The 24828-nt window shown below is 37.7% G+C and overlaps 1 protein-coding gene across 1 annotated transcript in view; it reads right to left on the minus strand.

Annotated features, from left to right (window-relative positions):
* The window catches only part of LOC124795683 (longitudinals lacking protein, isoforms H/M/V-like), a 320009-nt gene extending 306862 nt beyond the window's left edge, over positions 1-13147 (minus strand). Inside the window, exon 1 of the mRNA XM_047259764.1 lies at positions 12733-13147. The gene's annotated coding sequence lies outside the window, so the exon portion shown is untranslated. The remainder of the gene's footprint in view (positions 1-12732) is intronic.
* Between the last annotated feature and the right edge of the window lie 11681 nt (positions 13148-24828).

The raw sequence follows: 24828 nt of genomic DNA on the forward strand, positions 1-24828 counted from the left end.
TTCGGTGGCAGCAGGAACAAGACTTCTGGTCAGGTGAATACAGGGTTATAAATACAAAATCAAATAGGGGTAGTGCAGCAGTAGGTTTAATAATGAATAAAAAAAATAGGAGTGCGGGTAAGCTACTACAAACAGCATAGTGAACGCATTATTGTGGCCAGGATAGATACGAAGCCCGCGCCTACCACAGTAGTACAAGTTTACATGCCAACTAGTTCCGCAGATGGCAAAGAGATTGATGAAATGTATGATGAGATAAAAGAAATTATTCAGATAGTGAAGGGAGACAAAAATTTAATTGTCATGGGTGACAAACTCGATAGTAGGAAAAAGAAGAGAAGAAACATAGTGCGTGAATATAGAATGGGATTAAGGAATGAAAGAGGAAGCCACCTGGTAGAATTTAGCACAGAGCATAACTTAATCATAGCTAACACTTGGTTCAAGAATCATAAAAGAAGGTTGCATACATGGAAGAAGCCTGGAGATACTGGAAGGTCTCAGATACATTATATAATGGTAAGACAGAGATTCACGAACCAGGTTTTAAATTGTAAGACATTTCCAGGGGCAGATGTGGACTCTGACCACTATCTATTGGTTATGACCTGTACATTAAAACTGAAGAAACTGCAAAAAGGTGGGAATTTAAGGAGATGGGACCTGGATAAACTGAAAGAACCAGAAGTTGAAGAGAGCTTCAGGGAGAGCATTTGGGAACGATTGACAAGAATGGGGGAAAGAAATACAGTAGAAGAAGAATGGATAGCTTTGAGAGATGAAATGGTGAAGGTAGCAGAGGATCAAGTAGGTAAAAAGACGAGGGCTAATAGAAATCCTTGGGTAACAGATGAGATATTGAATTTAATTGATGAAAGGAGAAAATACAAAAACGCATTAAATGTAGCAGGCAAAAAGGAATACAAACATCTAAAGAATGAGATCGACAGGAAGCGAAAAATGGCTAAGCAGGGATGGCTAGAGGACAAATATAAGGATGTAGAGGTGCGTATCACTAGGGGTAAGATAGATACTGCCTACAGGAAAATTAAAGAGACCTTTGGAGAAAAGAGAAGCACTTGCATGAATATCACGAGCTCAGATGGAAACCTAGTTCTGAGCAAAGAAGGGAAAGCAGAAAGGTGGAAGGAGTATATAGGGGGTCTACACAAGGCTGATGTTCTTGACGACAATACTATAGAAATGGAAGAGAATGTAGATGAAGATGAAATAGATATGGTACTGCGTGAAGAGTTTGACAGAGCACTGAAAGATCTAAGTCGAAACAAGGCCCCGGGAGTAGACAACATTCCATTAGAAATATTGACAGGCTTGGGAGAGCCAGGCCTCGCAAAACTCTACCATCTAGTGAGCAAGATGTATGAGACAGGCAAAATACCCTCAGACTTCAAGAAGAATATAATAATTCCAATCCCAAAGAAAGCAGGTGTTGACAGATGTGAAAATTACCGAACTATCAGTTTAATAAGCCACGGCCGCAAAATACTAACAAAAATTCTTTACAGACGAATAGAAAAACTGGTAGAAGACGACCTCGGGGAAGATCAGTTTGGATTCTGTAGAAATGTTGGAACACGTGAGGCAATACTGACTCTTCGACTTATCTTAGAAAATAGATTAAGGAAAGGCAAACCTACATTTCTAGCATGTGTAGACTGAGAAAGCTGTTGACAACGTTGACTGGAATACTCTCAAATTCTGAAGGTGGCAGGGTAAAATACAGGGAGCGAAAGGCTATTTACAATTTGTACAGAAACCAGATGGCAGTTGTGAGAGTCGAGGGGCACAAAAGGGAAGCAGTGGTTGGGAAGGGAGTGAGACCCCGTCATAGCCTAACCCCGATATTATTTAATCTGTATATTGAGCAAGCAGTAAAGAAAACAAAAGAAAAATTCGGAGTAGGAATTAAAATCCACGGAGAAGAAATAAAAACTTCAAGGTTCGCCGATGACATTGTAATTTTGTCAGAGACAGCAAAGGACCTGGAAGAGCAGCTGAACAGAGTGGACAGTGTCTTGAAAGGAGGATATAAGATGAACATCAACAAAAGCAAAACGAGGATAATGGAACGTAGTCGAATTAAATCGGGTGATGCTGAGGGAATTAGATTAGGAAATGAGACGCTTAAAGTAGTAAAGGAGTTTTGCTATTTGGGGAGCAAAATAACTGATCATAGTCGAAGTAGAGAGGATATAAAATGTAGACTAGCAATGGAAAAGAAAGCGTTTCTGAAGAAGAGAAATTTGTTAACATCGAGTATAGATTTAAGTTTCAGGAAGTTGTTTCTGAAAGTATTTGTATGGCGTGTAGCCATGTATGGAAGTGAAACGTGGACGGTAAATAGTTTAGACAAGAAGAGAATAGAAGTTTTCGAAATGTGGTGCTACAAAAGAATGCTGAAGATTAGATTGGTAGATCACATAACTAATGAGGAGGTATTGAACAGAATTGGGGAGAAGAGGAATTTGTGGCACAACTTGACTAGAAGAAGGGATCGTTGGTAGGGCATATTCTGAGACATCAAGGGATCACCAATTTAGTATTGGAGGGAAGCGTAGAGGGTAAAAATCTTAAGAGGGAGACCAAGAGATGAATACACTAAACAGATTCAGAAGGATGTAGGTTGCAGTAGGTACTGGGAGATGATGATGCTTGCACAGGATAGAGTAGCATGGAGAGCTGCATCAAACCAATCTCTGGACTGAAGACCACAACAACAACAACAAATAAAAACGAATTTATGCAGGATCCTGACTAGTTAGAATTGTCAACCCTTCAGGCCCCAATGCATTACTGGTGTCTTTAATTTCCATTTCTAAATGTTACCAGAATATTGATAAATCAGTAACTTATTGATACTGTTTGGTTGGTTGAGTTTTTCTTTAAATTTGAGTATCTTTTACAGACTTTGTAAAGCTTTTTCTCATAAATTGTTCTGAACCTATAGCTCAACATTTATCAACACTATATTTACATTTGCATACATTCTCCACAAGCCCCCACATGATACATGGCGAAACGGTACCTTGTACCATAACTAGTCATTTCAACTCGCAAATCGAGTGAGGGAAAACTGTATGTACACCTCTGTAACAGCCCTAATTTATCTGATCTCTTCTCCGTAGTCCTCATGTGAAATGTATGTTGGTGGCAGTAGAATTATTCTGCAGTTAGCTGCAAACGTGCTTCTCTAAATTTTCTCAATAACATTTTGTGAAAAGAATGTGGTCTTTACTTGAGCAATTCCCATTTACTTATGTATCTTTATTCATCCAAAGATCATCTCACAATGATACAGGGCTTGTCAAGGTAATACAATGCAATCAATAGGCCAAAAAATAACACACAGTATACATAACATGCTTTACGAGGATAGGACAGCTAGTCGACCATGGTCTTGACTAGGGAACCATCCTGTCATCTGCCTAGTGATCCAGGAAAATCGTGGAAAATCCAAATCAGGATGACTGAACAGAGCAGCTTTAGCCTCCCGAATATGAGATCAGTGTCCTAACAGATACCTTGCCTCATTTGATTACTGTATAATATTCCTTCATTTAAATACAAATTGTTTCAAGTAACTTGCAATATAAAACATAGTTTCCTTCTTCACCGCCCATAAACTGAAGGCAACCGCTGATGACTACTGGACTGTTTCTGGTTGCTTGCAATGTAAAACATAGTTCCAATCTTCACTGCTACTCACATTAAGACATCAACTGACGACTCCTAGATTGAGAAGAAGTTGCTGTGCCCCTTGCCTCAATTTCGGCCTCCATACTCAACTATGTGCTATCATCCTAAGTCATCAGTTAGTACTGTCAAGCATCATACATCTTCAAACATGATCCTCGTGAAAGTAGTAAACCATAATCGTGTACCGAAATGTGACGAGGCGATGTAGTTAACTACTTTCTTATTATCCACTACTCTCCTCTAACTAATCTTTAATTGGGTAATAATGCATTACTAGTAAAGAATGTTTTAGCTGCTTTTTTTGAACAAATGTTTCAGTGAACTTTCTGACTCCCTTTGGGAACTTAGTATACAATTTTATCCCCCGATACAAACTGCTGTTTTTAGATTTTTGTTTTTGCTGAATAAATGTAATTCCAAACTGACTGTTGTTCCACAATTATGTATAGAACTATTTTTTCAGTGTTTATAATATTTTCCCTGGTGTGCAACACAGATTGGTATTAAGTACTAATTTGGTGCAGTAAGGATGCCCAATTTTTGAAATAGCTCTTTACAATGAGCCCAACTACTACTTTCAGTTAGTATTCTTACGGCCCTTTTATGTAGTTTAAAAACCGTGTCCTTATTTTGTCCCTTCTATCCCCAGAAAAGAATCCCACAACTAAGAATTGAGCATGTAGGTGTAGTAAGTTGCTACAACACATTGACTGTTACAAACTAATGCTAAAAACCTATGATCAATGTATGCTGATGCCATTCATTTTGTCAATACCTTTGTATGTTCACTTCATGTTATCCGACAATGTTCATCCATAAAAACTTCATGTTTGCTACACAACTATACATTTACCACCTATGGTTTACAAAAGAGTTACTTCCTCTCTTTGTGCTGAAGTGCATACTGTTCGTTTTCTTTTATGTTCCATGTTATTTTATTATCCATTTGTAAATATCCTTGGGGGTTCAATTTCCTTTCTCTTACGGGAGTTCTTACATTTTATCAGCGACTACGTTGTTTCTGTCGACACAAAAGAACTTTTCCTCCACGTCTTATGCCGTCTGAAAAGTTATTGATATATAATAAGAATAGAACTGGACCAAACACTACCCTCAGGAACATCTATGTTAATATATTTCTAGTCCAATAATTGTTGGACTAGAAATTTACCATCAGCAGATGAATGAAGAATCTACACCTTTTGCACCCTGTTCTCCAAGTAACACTGAAATCACTCTTTCACCATTCCTCTTACACCTAGCACTTCTAGTTTACTCAATAGTATTTTCTGTCGGCAGTGTCAAATGCCTTGGACAAGTCTAAGAAAATGTCTGTAACACATTCGTTCCTATCAAGAGCTTCAAGTATCACTTTTGTGAACTTTGCAACTGTCAACATTGTACTGCTTGCACTTCTGAAACCAAACTACCCTTCATTAAAGAGTTTGTGTTTACTCACGTAACTTATCAGTCTTTCTCTTATCATTGTTTCAACTATTTTTGAGAATGAAGACAGCAATAAAACTGACCTATAGTTCTCAGTGCTTTCCGTATTGCCCTTAGTAAGGACACCACTCGCAAATCCTTTAGGTACTCTGATAAACATGTGAACTAAAGGATTCATTTATTATATTTCTTAATGGGGTTTGCATGTTATCTACGCACACCTTCAGAACAGAGACAGGAATCTCACCAATGCCTGCGGACTTATTTTTTAATTACTGTACTGTCAAACTGTGAAAATTACCATGGCATTGCTTTAGTCAGCGTGGTGTACAAAGTATTAGCCAAAAGAAAGAGACTTACACCAATTACAGAAGAAATACTCTGAGACTACCATGTGGTTTTCGATGGGGCAGCTCAATGACAGACCAGATTTTCATTAGAAGGCAAATAAGGGATAAGTGTTATGAACATAATGTGGATGCACAGCAACTTTTTGTAGACTTTAAACAGGCCTATGATAGTGTTAGGCCTAAAAGGAAAAAGCTATATGACATCTTAATGGAGATGGAATTCCCAAGTAAACTTACCAGACTGGTACAAATGACCTTCACCAGCACAAAATGCCAGGTAAAAGTAGAAGGAAAACTTTATAAAGAATCTGAAGTCAACCAAGGGTTAAGACAGGGTGCTACTCTTCAACATAGTGTTGGAGAGAGTGATGCGAAGGGTGTAGATTGTTAACTGAAGTGGCACTCTGTTTAACCATATGCACCAAAATCTAGCTTATGCCGATGATGCGTGTATGCTGTCTAGAAGTTTGAAAGAAATGGAAGAAGAATTTGGCAGACTGGAAAAGGAGGCAGAGCAGTTGGGACTTAGAGTAAACAACACAAAAACACAGTATCTCTTTGCTTCCAGGAAAAATACTGTTGTTAAAGAGAAGTATATTTACTTTAAAAGGGGCAATTATGAGAGATGTGAGACGTTCCAATACCTGAAGTGCTGGTTACGGAGGGTAGCAGAATAAGAGAAGAAATAAAATCTAGGATTGCTGCAGGAAACAGAGCTTACTGGACCCAGATCAAGATCCTTCAGTAACGTAGTCTGAGCAGAAAATCGCAGGTGACTGTCTATCAAACAGTCATAAGACCAGTGGTAATGTATGGCTCAGAAACATGGACAGTGATTGTAGCAGAAGACAAGCTCTTGAGAAGATGGCAGACGAAAATATTAAGAAAGATTTTTGGTGCCATGTATGAGGCAGGACAATGGAGGATAAGAAGAAACAAGGCATTGGAAGAACTATATAGAAATCCTGACTTGGTGGCTGAAATTAAGTGTAACAGATTATTACTAATTTTACCCTCAACACTGTGTTAAGATCTATGTTTCTACATATTATTATGCTATTATGCATTTGACCTCATGAAGCCTCTCCACAATAGTAGCATGCTGTTCGAAGCCATCAGTAACAAATCCAGCAGCATGCCTCTGAATTACTCAGGTGTCTTCCTTTAATCTGACATGGTGAAGTCCCAAACTTGCAAGTAGTACTCAAGAATGGACCACATGTGTGCTACATAAGCAGTCTCTTCCATAATGAGATATACTTTCCTACAATTCCCAAAACAAACAAAAGTCGACCATTCACTTTCCCTTGTAGCATCGTTAGGTGCTCATTTCATTTAAATACACTTTGCAACATTACACCCAGATCTTTAATTGATGTGGATGTGTTAAGCAGCATACAACTAGTACCAGAACCAACCATTACAGCATTTCATCACCAACTCGTCTGCAGTAATTTACATTTTTCCTCATTTGGAGCATACTCCTATTCATCAAACCAAATAAAAATTACAACTCGTCCTGTATTATTCTACAGTCACTCAACGACGACACTGTCATATACTACAGTGTCATCAGCAAACTGTTGCCAATTGTTGTTCACCACAGTCATCGGATCCTTTATGTGCATAGAGAACAAGTTCAGTCCTATTACATTTCTCTTGTCTCCAATGAAATTTCATTGTCAAGGACAACGTATTGGTTTCTATTAGTGTTTCGTCTTTGAGCCACTAAAATATCTGGGAACCTATTCCGTATGTTCAGACCTCCGTTAATAGTCTGCAGTGGAGCACCAAGTCAACCGCTTTACAGAGATCTAGAACATTTAACCTGCCTGTTGCTCTTCATCCACAGTTTGCAGGATACCATGTGAGAAAAGGGCAAACTGGGTCTCACACAACCAATGTTTTCTAAATCCATGTGGATTTGTGGACAGAAACTTTTCTGTACCAAGGAAACACTTTATATTCAAACCCAGAAGATGCCAAGAATTCTGCAGCTATTCAGTTATTCACACGCGTCACATCAGGTAAGTTGAAAAAGTTACACAAATTTCCAACAAGACAGCTGCTAATCACGTTCAGTTGCTTTCTGCCGTGTTGCTGAAGTGGCTTGCCTACATAAGTGATGGTTCGCTAGAAAAGTGCAGATGCCGAGGGGTGGGACTACATCATCATCATCATGGCTGAAAAACAGAAGACGTCAACAGTCAGAGCTCCCTGCTGGTGAAACAGGCCATGATCTTCAAACATGTGGTGCGAGAAAGCACAGCCGCAAGTCGCGGTCCAGTGCACATGCTGGCAGAGAGTTAGCAGCCAGTTTAAGTGTCCCGATTCTGATTGGCCGTCTTTGTTTGACTGGTGGTCTGTGGTCGATGATGCATTAGTACCAATGCTGGTTCCTATGCCTTGCTAAGTTGAAATCCTGTGTCTCTATTAATTAGGCCATTACTTATCAGTACTTCGCCACTTATTTAATGACTGAGTCCTAGTACGTGGAGGCGGATAAAGGATCTTTTTCTCTCTGTAGTTCATGCTATGTCTTGCGTCAAGACAGTGTTCATCAACACCAGACCTTTAAGGCTGACCTAGTCTGGTGTGATCATACATTCAGCATTTCTACCTTTAACAGTGCAACACCTCTAGTCACTGTGTGATTTCCCATACTGGCACGGGATTTTACATACCCCTGGTCTCTATAGGCCTAGGTTGTCTTTAATAGGAGCTAGCATCACCCACACTGGTGCTGGAAAGTGAATGACAAACTTCATTTGATGTTTCTTAAACAGACTGACAATCATAAAGGACACAACTCCAACACAAGGGTAGATAAATTATCCAGATGGATTTCTCCTGGAATGCATTTCAAATTGATTATCACAGTGCTCGTTCTATACAAAAAGAGCAAAGACGGCTAAGCTCTGCTGACAAGGTCCCTGGATTTGAGACAACTCTAACCCCATGAATGAGAGTCCGTAATACACCACTGTGTTGGGATAGGTGATGGCACCTCATAGATATAGGTCAGTGTGAATTGGTTTACGGAACACACTGTGATCTAAGGAATCAATTCCTTTTCTAAGGATCAAGACATCCAAAATCAGCAGGTCTCCTTTTGTCTCCAGTTCCATGGTAAAGCAAATTCTAGGATGGAGGGAGTTAAGGCATCCCAGAAATTCAGGAAGTATTGCTGTCTCATGTGGTCATACTACAAAGGTGTCATCCACATATCTTCAGAAATATTTAGGTCTCAAAACTTCTGAGTTAGGTGCATTTTCCTTGATGGTCTTCCATAAAAAGGTTAGTCATTCGTATCCCATATACGAATGACTACCTATAGTAACACCATCAGTTTTCTCAAAATATTGTTCGTTAAATAAAAAGTAAATGGAGGGAGTAAATGTCTGAAAAAATGTGAGATGTCCTCCTCCACTTAGCTCTTATGGGTTGTAATGAACCCTCACAGGTACTCATGTGAACAAAGATACCACTCCGAAACTCACTAATATGTCAGCAGGTTTGAGATGTGATTTATTTAGTTGCTGTATAAAGTCTTCAGAGTTTCAAAAATACTGTTCACATTCTCCTACTAAAGGGGTCAGAAGAGAAGCCAGATGTTTTGCTAAGTAATATATTGAGGCTCCCTATACTTCCTTATGTAACTTAAGCAGGCATAAGGTCGTGATGGAATTGGTACTTGTACTCTTGAGCTCTTTTTCACATTTTCAGGAAAAGAGTTGCAATTGAGGACGGCGGATATTTACCATTACAGTACATCCATTGGATCTTGTAGGGCACCCATCTTCTTGCGAAAGTAAGATGTTGCAGGCAGAACTACTGCAGTGTTTCCCTTGTCAGCATGTAAAATTACTATATTTCTCTCTTCTCTTAACATAACAACTTTCTTTCTTCAGTGTTTATGTTCTGCTCAGGTGCAGGCATCCTAGTTATGGGCCTGCAAGTCTCTAACCTTATTCCTTCAGTAGCCTCACTGAAATTTTCAAGACACATTGCTCAGTGACACTGGATGGGCAAAGTCTTCGGAGTGGATGCAAAATTTAGGCCAATTTCCTTCCAACACTGATATTGCGACATCTATAAGTGGTATATCTGTGAAATTAAGGTTTGTCTACATAGTTTATGTTCTAGATATGATTGCCACGCAAGACGGAACTTGGAAGTCTGCAATACCAGGCCTGCTGCGGAATCCAGTCCAAAAGCAAACGCGCAACTCTGTCGACCCATTAAAGATGTTTGTCTGTAATTTTTCGGGTCTGTCCTTTTAACCCTTCTTACATCTTATATACAGGAGCCCTCCGCACTTTTTTACAGTTGCTTTGACTTTGCACTGGGTGAGAGGTTTGCAATAAAAGCAAGCTAAGTAAGGAGGCCAATGCTGTAGAGTACCCTCTGTAAAACCAAACAGGGATTCCATTCACATCTGGTGACTTATTTGTTTTTAACTTTTTTAGTTGCTTCTCATCACCTGGGACACCTATTGTTACGTCCTCCAAACAAGTATGTGTGTGACAGCCAAATGTTGTTTTGTCCATAACATCCTTTTGAGTGAATGATTTCTTAAATGAGAAATGAAGAACTCCAGCTTTCCTATTACTGCCTCCTACTGCAGTACCAGACTGGTCGACAAGTGACTTTGGCTCGCTTAGTGATTTTACATAGGAGAACTTTCTTGAGCTATTGGCAAGATCTTTCACTAATGAACGATGGTGGAAGTGTTGTTTGCATTGTGCATTGATCTTTTTATTGATGCACAAGTTTCTAGAAACTTCTGCCTGTCAACATTTCCATGCTGCTTCTGAGAGTGCAATGACTATTAATAAAATTCCTGGATTCCAAAGTTATAAACACATCAGTGTTCAATCTTATGTTTTTTAATTCAAATGTATTATTGCTTGTTGTATGGGAAAAACTGCTATCAGCAGGTTGCAGGAATAAAGGTAATTAATTGTTGGAATTTCCTTTTGGATTTGCTGTCTTCAACAATGTACATTCTGGGTATTCAAAATGCAATTACACAGAGTTAATATCTACCCAGCAAGTTTAAAGTCAACCAAACTTAGTGGCTGTTGGTTTCATCCTGCAGCGCAATGTGAATGTAAAATTACTCGTTACACATCATTACAATTTATTGCGCAAATAACCTATGGAGCATGAAACTGACAATGTGATGTGTGACATCATGTGTGTGCAAATAGAAAAAGGACACAGGACTGATATTATTTCTTTTTGGAATATAGTTTGTGGTTGTAGACTGATCCCTCGCGCAGCAGGAAGTCTAGCTTAGGCCGGAATGTGACAATAGGGTCGCAGTTTGGGGAAGATAAAGAATGTGAATATGAAAGCTCTGACGTACTGAAATAATGATCTGCAGCATTTCTAAAAGTTGTGGATAGGCAAAGCAATACTGAATGCTTCAATTTTTACTATGACGTAGTCATTTACCCAACAAAACAGTCCTGAGATGAAATTGTATCTGGATTCTTCTCATAAAGTGACCAATTTAAACACACTTAACTTTTTTCCAGGCCTAAAGACATATTACTCTGCACCAGAAACAAAACCAAACAACAAAAAACCTTTTTACTAAATGTATAAAGTAATACAGACAAGCTAACTTAGGTGTGTATAAGTGTTTACTATTCATATAAAATGGTAGGCTAACCTCAAACATTTTACATCAGCAATTTCATGGGACTCTAAGGCTGCCTAAATAGTAAATAATGGGCAATATTGATATTTGCTGTGCAACAGAATGTTAGTCAGTCCAGTAATCCTTCAGAATAAGTATTCTTTTCATCAAATACCACTGGCAGAGAACTATGAAACAGGGAAGGTTTCCACCAAATGGCTAAAAAATTATTTGCATATGACCTGCATGGCATTACCTGTTTATCATGAAGATTCAGAGTTGATCTACTTTGTAGGTATTCCCTAATCATTATAAAACAAAGCTTTTGGCTACAAAACACCTTGTTTTTACAGACAGCCTGAAAAATAGCATTTATAACTTCATACCTTCACAGGACCTCTCTGTTCATTATCTTAACACACATTAAAAGCTTGGTAGTAGAGGACTCACTCTTATGTCAGAAATTGTAAACTACGATGCATGAAGCAAACTGCTAATTCACAACAGCCTAAACCTAGTTTCTGATTAAAGGTTTCTTTATTTACTAGGCCTACATTACTTTCTCAGATATGACTTAATGTAAGTGAATTATTTATTAGGCCTATTTAACCCTGCTCTACATGCAACTGTAAGTATTCTCACTTACATTTAACAAATATTATTTTCATAACGTTCATAACTATGTTCCAATTCCAACTGAGTAACTACATGTTCATACCAAGTATCCAGTTGTTGCAACTCTGTAAAAATGGAATAAATTTTAATTTTAGCTGATATGTATGCATGAACAAGATGTGAATCCAAGTTTACATTAGACCTATATCTAAAAAAACAACTAAAGAGTCTCAAACAGATGTATGCATATTTTCCTTTACAAAACCTATAGCTGAAAGGTAAATGCAGAATGTGCGTTTTAGATACTGGACAAATTTCAAACTTTTGTTTTGTACACATGTGACATAAATTATCAAAACTGCATGGAAGGCACAACGTAATTATCACCCTATAACTAACACCACAGCGATAGCTACGAGCAGTTGTTCGACAATTTCGTAAAACTTTTCGCTTGATGATTAATGGTAAGCAAATCGCTCAAGGCGTCACAAACACTGACACTCACAAACACTAATTTCCAATACCGTTAGCTTATCGTCCTGGCCATGTACATTATGTACGTGTGTGTGTATTTCCTTCCGTGCAGATGTTGCGCCTCTTCGTAGCTCTACAGAGCATTAATATACGTATGACAATACTGTTGCAATGTAAGAATGAATTCAAATGAGCTACTTAATTACCTACAAACCGCTTTATTACTCTCCTTAAGACCTTTTGGTGGTCATGTCGTAATTTGCAACTACAATGCTAATTAACTCGCACCAGTGTTAAGATTTAGTTCAGCTGTAAACAAACCGTACATTCGTACACAGCTGTGGAAACATAACATTCCATACCAATTACAAAGCAACGAACTATACAAAAGCCTCAAAGGTTCGTGGAGAACAACAATCGCGGGGAAATCACCATGGTTCGACAACTGTCTTGCATATCATCAAAATTAAATGATTACATTACCTCAAAACCCTGGTTTGGATCTTCTGTAAATCTCCTCAAATGACGCCCTCACAATTCCTTATGACGTCATACAGTATATAATAGTCATGTGAAAAAAATACGAGAAACAATATATCCTGATGGCAGGGTCTCACTTAAAAACGTTCACTGCCATTATTCTGTATGACTTCACTACAACTATTTTGCAGCGCTCTTGATATTACTGAATTTTTTTTAATAAATTGGTAATCGAAAGCAACAAAGATGTTGCTTATATTAGAACTCCGCATTACCATGAAATGTCATGCACTTTCGTCCTGCTGAGCAGTATTATTAGTTAATTATATGCCGTTCGAAATAACCAAGAAGCCCTGAAATATGCTAAGATTGCAGGAACTACTTGAAGTTCTTAAATTATAGAGGATATGATGTATACACTGCCGTACGAACATTGAAACATTTGATGTTTACGCGCTATTAGTCATAGCATCTACTATCGCAAGTCTCTTCTTTTAAGTGAAGACAATAATCTTAACATTTCTCCACGCGTGTAGATACAAAAAAACAGTGTAGAAATGTATGGAGGAACTTCTATAAAAAAAACACAATTTTCCTTCGTACAGAATGGTACGGTAAACTAAGTTTTCAAATATATTGTTTGTTGGCGCCAGCCCCTTGTGACAATTTTCGTAAGTGCTACAGGAATGTTCTTGCTTTTTCAACAAAACGGGTACCCGTAATCTGTAGAAAAAGACGATAAGGATGGGTGGTTGGTTGCACTGTTGTCGGGGGGAGTTAGTGGACTCATAATAGTTTCGCAGAAGGGGGTCCGTTAGAGGAAACGAACCAAAATTTCTTGTGACACAAACGTTAAAATCGTGTTTATTAATAACCGAATGAACTACTTTATAATAAGTAGCTACAATCCACAACTTGCTCAGTTGAGGGAGTTTAGTTTGGATGCGATTTTTAAATGTTAATATGCTGTGCAGGAGATAACGCTCAGACAAATCGCAATACTTCTGTATTAAAATTCTGACATTGGCTGGTAACACGAGGAAATACATGGTGAACTGAAGGTACGACGCCATTCGAAGTTTTCATAACATTATTAGATATTGACTCTAATTAGTCCTCTGTGAGATTATAAAGCTGACCTTTTAATCAAATACGCAATACACCATATTGCCAGGAAAACACATTTATAGAGACCATTTATTCAGCGATGTACATAATGAAGATCAAGGAGGAAACATAAACTACCATACATATAACACATCAAAGAGTAAAATATGGATGTTCCCAACACCCCCACAAGTTCTCGAAATGTCAATTCGTGAACTCTGAAAATCCCACAGCTTGATAACACCAATGATGTTTACCTTCAGGCAGTATCTTTGTCAAAAAATCAGCTTGCTGCTTATCGGTATTTACAGGTTTCACACTGAATTTTCGTGTTTTAATTAAATCACGAATATAGCGGTGCCTCAGGTCAATGTGTTTTGTTCGTGTGTGATGCACACCATTGTGACTCAGTGCAATGGCACCTCTATTATCACATCATACACTTACTGGTTTTTCACTATGCGTTACACTCAATTCATGAAGCAATCCTTAAAGGTATACCGCTTCTTGTGCTGCTGCTGATAGAGCAATATACATAGCTTCTGTAGTTGATAGAGCGACAGTTTGTTGTCGTTTTGAAGTCCAGGAAACTGCTGTCCCAGCTAACTTGAAGGTATAACCGTCGATAGCCGCTGATGGAGGTCTGATGCATAATCAGCATCACAGAAGCCTTCAATTTCAGTTGTTCCACTTTTTCGGAAAGTTAGTCCTACGTTGACTGTGCCTTTAATGTATCATATAATTCGTTTGACCGCTTCCCAGTGGATGTTCCGATAATTAGAATTGAATCTGCTTAGAACCCCCACAGCATATGCAATGTCCGGTCTTGTGCTTTGAGCTAAGTACAGTAGTGATCCTACGGTTGCTGATAAGGAATGCGATGCAACACAAGGTTTTCTTCATCTGTCAATTTATTTTCACATTTTTGCAGCTTTGAATCAGATTCAAATGGATATGCAAACGGATTACAATGTTCCATGCCAAATTTCTTGAGTATGTTTGCTGCATATTTGCTTTTATCAATACTAATGGTCCCTTGTTTCCTGTTTCGCTTTATTCTCACGCCAAGACACCAACTAAGTTCACCAACATCTGTCATCTTAAACTGATTCATTAATCCTTTCTTCAATTCTTTCTTCTACCTATTATTTCTATTAGAGAAAATGAGCAAGTCGTCTACATGAACAGCTACAATGAGTATATTTTGTTTCTCAATTCTGAAATACATGCAAGAATCATATTCTGACTTCTTTAGGTTCATTTTAGGTAATGTCACATCTAATTTCATATTCCAAACGCGTGACGCCTGTTTCAGACCATACATTGCCTTCTTGAGCTTGCAAACCTTCATCTCCTCCAGTTCTTTACATAGCCTTGAGGTTGACGAATGTAAACTTCTTCATCGAGATTACCATATAGGAATGCAGTTTGAAGATCCATATGTTCAATGTCAAGAGCAACCTCAGCTTATAAAGCTAACAGGATGCGAAGTGAAGAATGACGAACAACAGGTGAGAACGTTTCATCAAAGTCTGTTCCTGGTATTTGGGAATAACATTCCGCTACAAAACGAGCCTTATAACGTTCAATTTCACCATTTGACGTTTCTTTCAACTTAAAACCCCCATTTCGAATTAATTACCTTCCTGCCTGGTGGTAAATCAGTCAAAATCCATGTTTCATTTTCAAGTAAAGATTTATATTCATTATCTAAGGCTTCCTTCCATTTTTCACAGTCATCACAATTCATTGCTTCTTCATACGAATTTGGTTCAGAAATACAAGCAAGACAAACAAAATCATCATTAAAATATTTAGTATTTGGTTTTCCTTCACATGATGATTTTCTAATTTCTGGTTGCCTTTCCCTGCTGCGCAATTTCCGTGTGACTATGTACATTGCTATTTCCTTTTTCTCAGTGTCACTTTTTGCTATATCAAGATAAACTGCATTTCTGTCAACTTCAGCAGGTTGTGTCAGTTCAGTTGCCTCTTCAATGATGTTAGGTGCTGGCGCTAGTTGACGACTGTCTATACGATTATCGTCAATTGGGTTACTGTTTGGAATACTGTTTCCACAAGAGCACTTTGAGTTTTCGAAGAATTGCACATCACAGGCTTTCACAATTGTCTTTGGTGAATTTGGATCAATCAGACAATATGCTTTAGAATCTTCGCAATATCCAACAAAGATAAGTTCCTTAGATTTGTCTTCTAATTTCGTCCTTCTTTCTATTGGTATATGTACAAATACTCGACATCCAAAGATTCGTAAATGACTCAGATTTATCCGACGACCACTCCATAATTCCTCAGGAGTGACATTCTTAACAGCTTTTGTTGGAGATCGATTCTTCAAATAAATTGCTGTGTTTACACCCTCAGCCCAAAATTGTCTACTTAGACCTGCATCTGTTAACACTGATCTTGATTTTTCAATGATTGCTCGATTTAAGCGTTCTGCAACACCATTCTGTTCTGGTGTGCAAGGAGTTGTTTCATGTTGAATTCCACTCATCTTTAAAAATAACTTCATGCGCCGATTGACGAACTCTTTTCCATTGCCTGTTCGAAGTATTTTGATTTTTCGACCAGTTTCATTTTCTACTCGTGCTTTGAATTCGATGAATGTGTCACAGACTTCTGTTGATTTTAGCAAATAACCAAAAGATTTTCTTGACAAATCATCCGTAAAAGTGAGAAGATATCGTGATCCTCCCCACGAAGCCATGCTCATTGGTCCACAAATATCAGAATGCACAAGGTCAAGTAGATCTGTTGCTATTCTACTTGATGTTTTAGGAAAAGGTTGTCGAGACTGTTTACCTTTTATGCAGGGAATACACGGATCCAAATTGACGTTCGTCCAGTACAGTCCATCAGCCATTTTTTCTTTTAATAAATGTATGCTTACACGATTCAAATGTCCCAATCTTCGATGCCACAAATCATAACTGTCAATTTCTACAACATTTGCGTAATGATGCACATCATCTAATCGATACATACCATTTATTTGAGTTGCAGTTCCTACTGGTGTTCCAGAAACAGTTAAATCACTTTTTTTGTATACACCGCACTGCATATTGTCAAACAATACACACAATCCACGTCTAGCCATCTGACTAACCGACAGTAGGTTGTAAGCAAGGCTTGGAACATACGCAACAACATTGGCAGTTATCTGTTTATTATTGTCGTCACAAGTAACTCGAAGATGAACATCGCTTTCTCCAATAGCCTGAAGATTGCTGTTATCTGCTACTGTCACTTTAACAGCTGTGGTCGATTGGAAAGTGTTGAACGAGTCTCTTTGATTCGTCATGTGTCATGAACACCCGGAATCCACATACCAGCCATCACTATGGTGCGGAGATGCAGTTAGAGCCATTAACACAGTTTCGTTTTCAGTTCTCACTGCATTCGCAGAATTTGAAAATTTATTTTGTTTCTTCTTTGATCTACACTCATTCGCCTTGTGACCAGGTTTCTGACATTTAGAACACTCAAAAGGCTTGATATTTCGCACATCACGTTGGATATTCGTCTTCTGGTGTTTTCTGTCCTGCTTACTAACTGCCAGCGCCGAATCTGTGGTCTCATTTGTGGGTGCAAACTGACGTTTCGTCGATCCTTGAATTCATCACTGACTTACTAAATCACTAGTAATCTTGACACCCGAATTCTCAATTGCCTAAATCAAGGGTTGGAAATCTGCTGGAAGTCCACTTTGCATATTTGCAGCTACGAAATCATCGTCCACTTTCTTACCAATGCTTCGAATTTGTTGAGCAAGTGACATAATTTTCGATAAATACGCCTCCATATTTTTCTCAGAAGCCAATCGTGCATTCATTAAGTATTGTAACAGCCCAATATAACTAGATAAACACTTATCTTCAAATGCAGGTTGTATATTTTGCCATACTTCTTTAGCAGTCGTTGCTCCACGAAGTTTTGGATACACAGATGAATTTACAGATAAACATAATTTCGATAATGCTTTCTGTACATTCTTCTCATCTTCGTCAGTGCCAGCAATTGTGTCCCATAGCCTCTCATGTGTCAGGTACATTTCCATTGTGAATTTCCAGTCGTAGTTTGTCATACCAGTCAACTTTTCAAAATTAAATAGTAATTGTCCACCCAAAGCCATCTTGAATACGTTCAGATAGTTAAACAAGTAAATCTTGAAAGTTTCTCTGCAAAAAAAATACGTTAGCAACACATTGAACACACGCGAAAATTATGTAACCTTGATTTATCAGTTTATTTCTTTGGTATGGGAAGTTCACTAATCTCTCCTGGGCCCATAACCTATTAGATATTGACTCTAATTAGTCATCTGTGGCACTATAAAGCTGACCTTTTAATCAAATACGCAATACACCATATTGCAAGGAACACACATTTTTAGAGACCATTTATTCAGCGATGTACATAACGAAGATCAAGGAGAAAACATAAACTATTACACATGTAACACATCAAAGAGTAAAATATGAATGTTCCCAACAAACATAGAAACTGAATAATGTGAGGGTACTCACAATAGTTTTAGATTAGATTCAGTTTTCGTTCCAAAGACCTAAAAATGAGATGGTTCTCGTGGGTGTGGAACATCTCAGAAAGCATGAAATAAAAACATAAAACATTTGAATATAATACTTACTACCCTGATCATTTGTCGAAAGACAGTCGAAAATAAACTAATACAATGCAGTAAACTGGGTCAACTAATATTTACAGAATTAACACACTGTTAGAATGAAACACTGTTATTCACTATTAATAAATTTATCATACACAAAATACCCACTCTTGTCTGTTGTGACGAAGTGTTGTCAAAACTGAAATCTAACAGATATTTTTACTTAAGCTGACTTAACAGTCTCTGTTAAGATATTCATCTGTTTAAACAGTGCTTTATCTGAAACCAAGTTTTTAATGGTTGCTGGCAATTTATTAAAAATGCGTGCTCCTGAATATTGGACCCCTTTTTGGACCAAGGTAAGTGTTTTTAGGCCTTTATGTAGATTCATCTTATTCCTGGAATTGATACTGTGTGCTGAGCTATTGGTTGGAAATAGAGATTAATGAATAAATAGATTGAGAGGCAGTTGTTAGAATACAAAGTTCCTTGAATAGGTTTCTACAAGATGTTCTGAATTTACACCACAAATGACTCTTATCACACGCTTTTGCACCCTAAAAACTTTTGCTCGGTTTGATAAGTTGCACCAGAATATGATCTCATATGACATAATAGAATGAAAGTAAGCAAAGTATGCAAGTTTTTTTTATATTTATATCTCCTACATCTGGCATCATTCTCACGGCAAATACAGACTTATTTAGGCGCTTAAGCAATTCTGTGGTATGCCCTACACAACTGAATTTATTATCAAGTTGTAATCCCAGAAATTTAACACTGTCAACTTCTTTGATTTGCATGTCTTCACACGTTATACTCATGCTCGAAGGAAATCTCTTACAGGTTCTGAACTGCCTGTAGTGGGTCTTCTCAAAATTTAATGCCAAAGAATTAGCACTAAACCACTTATTAATGTCAGTGAAAATTTTGTTAGCAGTATTTCTAAATCTGTACTTGATGTACTACTTATTGCAATGTTTGTATCAACTGCAAACGAAACAAACTTGGCATCTGCCAATGTAACAGATGAGAGGTCTTCAATATACACAAGAAAAAGCAATGGACCCAAAATGGAACCTTGAGTAACACCACACGTAATTAATGGCCAGTCAGATGAAGACTGACTGCTTACTGCACAGGTATTTTGCAACGTCTCTCTTTGTTTCCTGATAGATAGATAAGACTCAAACCATTTTGCAGCATTGCCGGTGACACTATAATACTCTAATTTACTTAGGAGAATGCTGTGGTTCACACAGTCAAAGGCTTTTGACAGGTCACAGAAAATGCCAGTAGCCTGTAATTTATTATCAATGAATTAAATACATTCTCACTGTAAGTGTAAATCGCTTTCTCTATATCAGAACCCTTCAGAAATCCAAACTGTGACTTGGACAATATATCATTTGCAGTCAGATGCTTAAGGAGATGCTTGAACACAACCTTTTCAAATATTTTTGAGAAAGCCAGAAAAAGTGAAATTGATCGATAGTCTGATGGTATCTCATTATCCCCCTTCTTGTAAAGAGTCTTAACTTCAACATATTTTAGCCAATCTGGAAATGTTCAGCTGATAAGAGATCGATTACATAAGAACTTAAGATAGAACTTAACTCGCATGAGCACTCTTTAATTAACTTTGTTGATATGTTATCATACCCACTGGAATACTTAGATTTTAAGGATTTTATGATGGATGCTACTTCTTTAGGAGATGTGAGTGTCATTCCATTTTACTGAAGTTATTTTTAAAGACTGGTCTCAGATACTCCATTGCACTGTTCACCGAACCTGATAACCCCAAGCTGTCAGTAACAGAAATAAAGTAGGTGTTTAAGAGGTTTGCAACACTATATGTACATGTTAGCAAAGTTTCATTTATTTTTAGAGGTATCTTCCCCTTCCTTTTTGTCCCCACCTGTCTATGTGTTCACAATATCAAATATAGTTTTCATTTTGTTACCTGATGTAATTATCTTTTTCTCATAATAAAGCTGCTTCGATTGCTGGATTACTTGTTTCAATATTTTGCAGTATTCTTTGTAATGCATTACAATTCTAACCTCAGAGCCGTTCCTAGATAGTAGATAGAGTGTCCTTTTTGTCCCACATGATATCTTTATTCCTTGTGTAATCCAAGCTTTATTTTTTGACTTGTGTGTGAGTTGAGTTATCTTTAGGGGAAACCAATTCTCAAAAGTGGGGGCAACTTTATTACTGAATGCTTTGTATTTTCCATTTGAGTCAGATGTATTGTAAACAACTATCCGTTCCATGTCTTAGAGCAATTTCCTGAATGTCTCAATTTGTGACCTATTTAGTACTCTCCTGTACTCAGATTTAATAGATTTTTTTATCCTCACATGTTTCAACATTTAACATTATATGTTGCATATCACAATCAGATAGCCCATTTATTATTGGTTTTGTGATGTGACTTTTTTCCTAGATTTGTCTACAAAGATACTATCAATAGCAGACTCAGAGAATTTACATATCATAATAGCAAAGTTCACAGTAGGAACTAAATTGAATGATAGTGTTACTGACTGCAATAATTGTTCACTGACAGTGCTTTTCAATAAATCCACATTAAAATCTCCAGCAATCACTATTTCCTTGTTTTTTGCTATGAGGTGGGACAGCAGAGCCTCCAGATTTTTTTAAGAAGAGGTTAAAATTTCCTGAAGGAGATCTGTATATACCTAATATTATAAAGGACTTATTATGAAATACTACTTCTGTTGCACAAGCTTCTCAGTGCTCCTCCAAGCAAAATTTATTAATATCAGTATTCTTGAAATCAAAACAGTTTCTGACAAATATGACAACTCCTCCTTTCTCCACATTTCCTCTACAGAACTAAGAAGCTAACTTGAATCCTGTAATATTTAACATATATATACCAGTGGTCACACGATGATCAGAGAGGCCAATTATATCAACTGGTTTGCTCAACTCTAATTCTTTACCACAAATAACCATTTCATTAAGCTTACCCTTTAGTCCTCAGATATTCTGATGTAATAGCGAAAGCTGATTTTGTGCACTGGCTGAATTGCAACTGAATGAACCTAATTTTCCTGTCAATTTTTGAGTATCTTTAGTTTCAATCAGAGGCTGTCTGCCTGACTTGTGTTTCACATAAGGGGATCAGTTAGAGGGTATGAACCAAAATTTCTTGTGACACAAACCTTAAAGTCGTGTTTATTAATTACCAAATGAATTACTTTATAATAAGTAGCTACTGTCCACAACTTGCTCAGTTGAGGGAGTTTACTTTGTAAGCCATTTTTAAATGTTAGTATGCTGTCCAGCAGATAACGTTGTGACAAATGCAATACTTTCTGCATTAAAATTTTGACATTGGCTGGTAACACGAGAAAATACATGGCGAACTGAATGTACAATGCTATTCGAAGCTTTTAGAACATAGAAACTGAATAATGTCTTTGATTGAGTGACTGTTCTGTGATTTCATGAATAAAAATAAAGTAATTTTTGGTAAGAAATAAGCTAATGTGTAAAGATATTATGTTGTACATACATACATTAGTGTCCTATTATTTAGTTAAATTAATGAATATTTCTCTTTATGACTTGCATATATGTATACCATATACAGGGTGTTACAAAAAGGTATGGCCAAACTTTCAGGAAACGTTCCTCACACACACATAAAGAAAAGATGTTATGTGGACATGTGTCCAGAAACGCTTAATTTCCATGTTAGAGCTCATTTTAGTTTTGTCAGTATGTGCTTTACTTCCTCGATTCACCACCATGATTTCATACGGGATACTCTACCTGTGCTGCTAGAACATGTGCCTTTACAAGTACGACACAAAATGTGGTTCATGCATGATGGAGCTTCTGCGCATTTTAGTTGAAGTATTCGTACGCTTCTCAACAACAGATTCGGTGACTGATGGATTGGTAGAGGCGGACCAATTCAGTGGCCTCCACGCTCTCCTGACCTCAACCCTCTTGACTTTCATTTATGGGGGCGTTTGAAAGCTCTTGTCTACGCAACCCCAGTACTAAATGTAGAGGCTCTTCATGTTCGTATTGTGGACGGCTGTGATACAATATGCTATTCTCCAGGGCTGCATCAGCGCATCAGGGATTCCATGCAACAGAGGGTGGATGCATGTATCCTCACTAACAGAGGACATTTTGAACATTTCCTGTAACAAAGTATTTGAAGTCATGCTGGTATGTTCTGTTGCTGTGTGTTTCCATTCCATGATTAATGTGATTTGAAGGGAAGTAATAAAATGAGCTCTAACATGGAAAGTAAGCGTTTCCGGACACATGTTCACATAACATATTTTCTTTATTTTTGTGTGAGGAATGTTTCCTGAAAGTTTGGCCGTACCTTTTTGTAACTCCCAGTATAAACTAGAACTGGAGTAAGTGAGCACAGGAGTGCAAACATATATTTTTTTGTTGCTTGTATACTATTGGCTTGTTTGATTTTTTATGATTTTTTTCCAGGAAATAAATTGTCTTTTCTTTTAATTCACAAATTTAGTAATTTGTGAGCCAGTGGTTCCCTGAACTTATGTCTGGTGTCCTTGGTTATATTCATCTTCTTCCGCCATTGACCATGTGTATAACAGTTCTTAATCAGGCTTATTCTTCTGATGCAAGCCTAACTTTGAGATGATGCATGGAAGAAAAGAAAACTTTGCACAAAAAAACGAATTTTGAGATTTCATATTTTTCATAGGATTATTTTTCAGACCACATTGTATTACAAGAAAAACGTCTTCTAGTCACAAGCACTAAAGACAGAGTGTCTCCGATGATTGACAAAAAAAAAAAAAAAACTGAATGAGGTTTCCCTCATTTGTTACCGTCTTCCATCATAGTAAAATACATCTTTTGCTGACGCTTACAGTGGTCTCGCTAATTTTTTTGTCAGTGCTTTTCTTACATACCAATACACAGGGTAGAAAGTTGGAAATGGCATTTTCAATGGAACCAACACAATATTCACCCAAGCAACCTGGGAAACCCACAGCAAATTTAAATCAGGAAGAATGAACAGGAGACTGAACGCCATTCCTCCCGAATGCAGCTCTAGAGCCTTACTCTGTGCCACATCACTCAGTATGTTGTCCAAAGACTGGTTTGAAGCAGCTCTCCACACTACTCTATCCTGAAATCTATCTCTTCATTTCCGAGTAACTGCTGCAACTTACATTCTTCTGAATCTGCTTACTGCATTCATCTCTTGGTCTTCTCTGCGATTATTACCCCCCACACTTCCCTGCAGTAGTAAATCGGTGATCTGTTGGTGCCTCAGAAGGTGTCCTATTTGTACAGAAACCAGATGGCAGTTATAAGAGTCGAGGGGCATGAAAGGGAAGCAGTGGTTGGGAAGGGAGTGAGACAGGGTTGCAGCCTATCCCTGATGTTATTCAATCTGTGTACTGAGCAAGTAGTAAAGGAAACAAAAGAAAAATTCGGAGTGGGGATTAAAATCCATGGAGAAGATAAAAAAACTTTGAGGTTCGCCGAACACATTGTAATTCTGTCAGAGACAGCAAAGGACCTGGAAGAGCAGTTGAATGGAATGGACAGTGTCTTGAAACGAGGATATAAGATGAACATCAACAAAAGCAAAATGAGGATAATGGAATGTAGTTGGATTAAATTGGGTGATGCTGTGGGAACTAGATTAGGAAATGAGATGCTTAAAGTAGTAAAGGAGTTTTGTTATTTGGGGAGCAAAATAGCTCATGATGGTCAAAGTACAGAGGATATAAAATCTAGACTGGCAATTGCAAGGAAAGCGTTTCTGAAGGAGAGAAATTTGTTAATATCGAGTATAGATTTAAATGGCAGGAAGTCGTTTCTGAAAGTATTTGTATGGAGTGCAGCCATGTATGAATGTGAAACATGGACGATAAATAGATTAAGCAAGAAGAGAATAGAACCTTTCGAAATGTGATGCTGCAGAAGAATGCTGAAGATTAGATGGGTAGATCACATATCTAATGAGGAGGTATTGAACAGAATTGGGGAGAAGAGGAATTTGTGGCACAACTTGACTAGAAGAAGGTATCATTGGTAGCGCATATTCTGAGACATCAAGGGATCACCAATTTAGTATTGGAGGGAATCATGGAGGGTAAAAATCTTAGAGGGAGACCAAGAGATGAATACACTTAACAGATTCATAGGGGCTGCAGCAGGTACTGGGAGATGAAGAAGCTTGCACAGGATAGAGTAGCATGGAGAACTGCATCAAACCAGTCTCTGGACTGAAGAGCACAACAACAACAACAACATGGCCACACTCCATAGAAATACAAGTACTTTCAGAAAAG

The sequence above is a fragment of the Schistocerca piceifrons genome, chromosome 4, assembly GCF_021461385.2.
Source record: "Schistocerca piceifrons isolate TAMUIC-IGC-003096 chromosome 4, iqSchPice1.1, whole genome shotgun sequence".
Classification (NCBI taxonomy): domain Eukaryota; kingdom Metazoa; phylum Arthropoda; class Insecta; order Orthoptera; family Acrididae; genus Schistocerca; species Schistocerca piceifrons.